Below are 6,000 nucleotides of genomic sequence, written 5' to 3' on the forward strand. Positions count from 1 at the left end.
TTTAAATTTCACTTGGCCTTCATCTGTCTTTCCCTTAGGTTTCTTTTATTACAGATGCAACATAGGCTCAGAGAATGCAAAAGCATTTTAATCTGAGAATATCAGAATGCAAAATTCGCTTCCAAAGTAACAGTAATACATTTCACAGGCCAGTAGGTATAATTTATGTATTGTTCATATTACAGTTACCCTGTATTATTAATACAGTAAACCAAAATTGGCTTTTTAAAACCCATTTACACATGTTTAATTTTAAGTAGTTTTTTCTTACAAATTGCTTCTATATAATTCCCATTGTTAAGATAGATCTCTGTAATCCAATGTAAAATAATTTAGCTTCATTTTAAAAGATTCGTAGTTTACAAATTCAGAAACTTATAATGAAAGCCTTCCACAGGAGAGGAACTATGGTTTTGCACTTGTTTTCTTATAGTCTGTAAAATGAGATCATTTCCCCAAATGTAAGAATGTTTCATTTTCTCCTTAATATCTATGAGATTACATCAGCCTATACTTTTTATTTTATACTCAATAACAATTATAGCCTATAATGAGCTCATGTTTGCCAAAAGCTTTCTAGTTCAAAATAGTTAAATTATAAATGTTTCTTTATTTTTGCACAAATAACATTCGCTACTGTAAGCCCACCATGGATAGACTGATAAAATTATATGATTGTACTATATATTTTTAATATTTGAATTAGTCAATTAACTATTAAGTGATTTAGAATGTTAGAGTTATGAAACTACAGGATCAAACATTTAGGTGTAGCAGATCATTAAAGCATCACATCTATCCTCAGTTTTTAACAAAGTGTACAGATGGAATTTGTGACAGAAGTTCATACAGATGATTTATGATATATGATTTCTATTCATATTCTAAGCAGTGAAGTTTGTATAAAGAACTTTCAGGATCACAGACTACAGACTAATCCTCTATATTGAGTTTAGGACTGTGATTCTGATACATATTAAACTATTATGTTAATGTTTCCGGATACTTAAAAGTTCACAGCATTTGAATTCTAAACTAGAATTTAGCAACATCTGTAAAATTTAATAGTATCTTCAGAAACAAATCTGAATGAAACATTAGTACAAAATGCATTTTATACCCCTATTTTAATGTATGTTTACTCTTACATTGTTAATTGCTTTCTGTTAGTATGCAAAGAAGAGAAACGATTAGTTTTCATTCAATTAACATTTTTGTGTCTTTTCATAAATAAGGCACTTATTTAGGCATTGTAGGTAGCATGAACTATATGACTCAGCTTAAGGCATTTTCTGCCTGATTTGAGAATACATTTTAGAAAGGGAAAATCACAAATAGGTAAGGCTATAAAACATGAAACTGAGATAAGTGCCTAACCATTAATAGGAATGCCTTTTCAATTAAACTGTAGGCAAGCCTTTTAATTATTTTGTATTCAACTATCATTATTTAGATTTTCTTTTTTATTAAAATGTCCTTTGTGAAAATACTGCAAGATGGTCGTTTTTAGGCAAAGGTGGTGGTTTTATACGTGGTTCCCAGAAACATAAATTTCTGTGACAGCCAATCTGATTTTCAAACAGATGTATATATGTAAAATAAACATCTTCGGAGACTTGAGCACGAGGACTTAGTTTCTTTAGCCTTGTCTAGTTAGCATCATGCTGTAATTGAAGAGACAATGAATACTTACCATTTTTTTGGCAGTTAATCTTTAGTGTGTACCAATGTTTTCAAATGAATATATCAGTTTCATTCTATATATGCAGCTATGTTTCTTTCTACTTGTGAATCTTTTATTTTTATCTAAGTCTTAGGGAACTCTTTCAGTGACAAAGGTCATCACTACCACTTTTACTACTATACATAGTTTAAGAATTTTGTCACGATGTTACTACTATTTTTAATTGGGTAGCTATTTATTTTGAGCAGTCCTGTTCATGACTTTACATCATGTGTATAAATGTATCAAAGAATGTATAAAGTGAGAAACTGAAACCTTTCAAGTTAGAAGTATAGTATACAATAATACACTAATTGTGTGGGTCGTTAAATGATTATGCATTATTGTATACAGTTGCCCCTTGAAGAATAGAGGTTAGACGTGACATGCCCCCCCCTACCCAAGTTGAAAATCTGAAAATAACTACATCCCGCCCTTCTCAAATGCAGATTCCCAACCACAGATTAAAAATACGTTGACCCTTGAACAATATGTGTTTGAACTCTGCGGGTCCACCTGATATGCAAATTTTTTTCTCCCACAAATAAGCGGACCTGCCCAGTCCAAATCTGTGTTCAAGAGTCAACTGTATATTGTAAATATTGCACTTAAATTTAGAAAGATTTAATGTGGTAGAAGTAGAATCCACTGCATTAGTAGGAATTTCATCCTGGAATGTTTACTCATTCAATAGTGAAAGTAAAGACTTTCATAACGAAATCCTTTTGATAATTTTGTGAATATGTAATCGAGAAGCCAGTTAATTTGTAGAGATGCATAACCAAACCAGCTGTCACTTAACTGTATACAACCTCATGAACTAACCACATTGGTGGTTCACTACATGGGCCATTTTCTTCTAATATGCTAAAAATTATTAAGTATTTCTACACCTCTTGCTTTGATTACCCAAAATAGAAGGAAAGGTAAATAAATATTTAATGAACCTTTATACTTCAGATCTATCTTCTACCTCTGTAGGGGAGGGGAACTTAATCTCTAATAGTTTTAGCCTATTTATCTACAATAAAAAAAGACTAAAAGGAATTACGATGTAATCTAGTTTGAGCTAATCATTTCCATTTTTTAATTGGTCTTTTTGTTTTCCTCAGAGAAGTCTAACGGTAAGGGTAAAAGCCTTAGCTGTCTTAATATGCAGCCTTCAGGAACCCTTAGATATATGGAATGGCTTATATGTAGGAGACCCTATCCATCTCTTGACCACCCCACCTCTTTTCTCTCCCAGGAAGATTTTTAACAGCAAATAATTTTTAATTATTAATCATTCATCCTTAGAACTAAATAAAGATCATTTAATTTGTAGGTTTATTACACAGGTGTTTTTTGATTGCTGATATCTGTAAAAGTCAAAACTGAAGGATGAATATTGATACCCTTTATTAAAAAAAACAGCAAATCATTACAAGTGAAGGAAGTATCAACAGAGGTGAGTTGTCTATAAATTATGATTAGCATAAGTCTTATGATTAGCATAAGACTATTGTCCCTGTGAATGTCTTCTCAGCCTTTCATTGTCTTTTTATTGTCTATTGACAATGGAAGGCTGGGAAGACATTCACAGAGACAATAGTCTTATGCTAATCATAAATCTCTGTGTCCATATACAGCATGCTACTGTGTAAAAATACCATGCTACTGTACAAAAATATCCTTGAAAAGGACAAATGCAAGGACAAAAACAGTTTATGATAAATTCTCTTTATAATACATTTGCACAAAATCAAAGATTTCATCTCTTCAAGAACATAGTACTTTTCACTTTACATGCAAGTCATAAATATAAAAGGATGAAATTAAGAAATCCCTTTGAAGGATTCTAAAACGTTATGAAACAATCTTACTTGATTAATACCAATGAGCATGTTGAAGTCCATCTGATACATTCTCTTAAAATGTAATTCAGTAATGCAAACTATAACACTTTAAGAAGGAAGCACAGTTCCTTGTCCCCCATGTTTCAAATTTGGGGACATTCCCAGAGACATTTGACAATAATTTCAATCAGTTATCTCTACTGAGGGATAAACTATGATAAAGAAAATTCTCAATATTGAAAGAATCAAGTGTATCTTGTTCAGATGTTTCTGTTATGCCCTACCCCCCACATAAACAGTTTATGTAAGCATAGTTATTCAAAGAAGTAGAAGATAAAATAAGTTGAACATTCGTTGAAGAGAGAATACCAGATACTATTCTACTGATGTTTGGAAATAATTGAGTTTTCTGAAGAATGAATTTCACGATAGTAAAATAGCCATACCAAAATGCTTGCTTTTTAAAGTAAGCACCCTAAAATTTTTCATGAAATACTGGAAGTTCATGAAAGTTCACTTTCAGATGTGTTTTTATTATGTTCAGAAAATATCTACCTTTTCTTTAAAACAGTATTTTTTTAAGTGTTTGCAGAGTATATCTTCAAAGGATGGTTTTCAAGTCATTTCTGGAAATTTTAATTAAACTAATGACTATGAGGAGATAGAGGCAGTGGTAAATATTTACCACCACCACCCCAAATGCCACTCATGGGGTAGAAACAGCAAAAATAGAATTTTAAGTTTTCCTGAATGTTTTTAGCAAGTTAGCATTTTAAAATTAAGAGTTATAATTGACACAATAAAACTAATCATCTTAAGCTTCATTAAGTTACTACCTCATTTTTATTAGAAATAGCACCAAACTTAATAGGAGCTTTACATGCTGTCTAGAACTCTACCAGCTTATTTGAAGTGAAACTAATGAAAATATAGATTTCTTTTTTTTAGGTTTCAATTGGGGTTTTGCATGTATAATGTGAGGTATCACTACTCATTCTTCCTGAACAGAATTGCACGGTGCTAACAGTTTTCAAAAGCTCGTCCATCGTTTTCATCTTCTCTTCCCTTTGATAGTTGAAGATCAGAAGACCAAATGTAAAATTGACTGTTAGAACTTGTTCAGAGGAAAATAATAAAAGCATAGGCAAATTAAAGTGAGCCAGTATGATTTCAGAGGTTTTGACAACAAACTTAGGCTGCTAACAGGTTTATTCTTGTACTGACATTTTTATATCTGATTTAATTACATACATATGAGTTATCATACTTGCATGTAGAACTGAGAATGAGTCCTATGAGAAATATAACAATATTTAGGAATTTGCTGTGGAATGGCTTTTACATAGAGGTTTTTTGCCACAGTTTTAAATGAAATTTTTCAGAATATGAACTTAAATAGTTATTTAAAAATGTAAATTAAGCCAGATTTCAGAGGTAAATTAATAGAAATGTCTGAATTAAGTTCTTTGACAAAACTAAATGGCTTTCATAGATCTTTACTAAACTTTTTAAACAGCTTTATTGAGGTATAATTGATGCAATAAACTATATATATTTAAAGTGTACAATTCGATGTTTGACAAATGTATATATCTGTGAAACCATAATCACAAGATACAGTATACATATTCATCCCCACCAAAAGATTCCACGTGTCCTTTGGAATCCTTCCTCCCCAAGCAAGTACTCATCACCATAGATTAGTTTACATTTTTTATAATTTTAAATAGAATCACATAATATGTCCTCTTTTACTTTCACTCAGTGTAATTATTTGGAGATTTACTCATGTAATATGCAGGTATTAATAGTGCATCTTTTTTTGTTGCTAAGTAGTATTCGTTTGTATGGCTATAACCATTCACTTGTTGATGGACTTTGGGGTTATTTTCAGTTTGGGGCTTTTATAAAGCTAATGAACATTCACATACAAGTTTTTATATGAACATATGGTTTCATTTGGGTAAATGCATAAAAGTGGAATGTCTGGTTCATATGTTTAACTTTTTAAGAAATTTTCACAATGTTTTCCAAAGTGGTGATACCATTTTATATCCTTACCAACAGTTTATAAGAGCTGCAGTTGCTCCACATCCTCACTAACATTGATGTAGTCAGTTTTAATTTAGGTCTATTATTCATTTGGGGTTAATATTTTAAAAATAGTTCCAAGTTTGGATAAAAATTCACCTTTTTGCCGTGGTGAACAATGTAATTGTTTCAAAGTCATTTATTGAAAGGACTTATCCCTACGCTGAATGCCTGTGCACATGTGTTGAAAATCAACTGACCATCAATCAATTCAATTTTTTTAAAAATTTCTCTAATTCATTTATCTCCTTGTCTATCTTTACATCAACACCATACTTTCTTGACGACTGTAGCTTTATACTAATAAAGTCTTGAAAGATAGAATAAATTCTGCAACTTTGCCTTTTACAA

The sequence above is a fragment of the Pteropus medius genome, unplaced genomic scaffold (genome assembly GCF_902729225.1).
Source record: "Pteropus medius unplaced genomic scaffold, Ma_sr-lr_union100, whole genome shotgun sequence".
NCBI lineage: Eukaryota > Metazoa > Chordata > Mammalia > Chiroptera > Pteropodidae > Pteropus > Pteropus medius.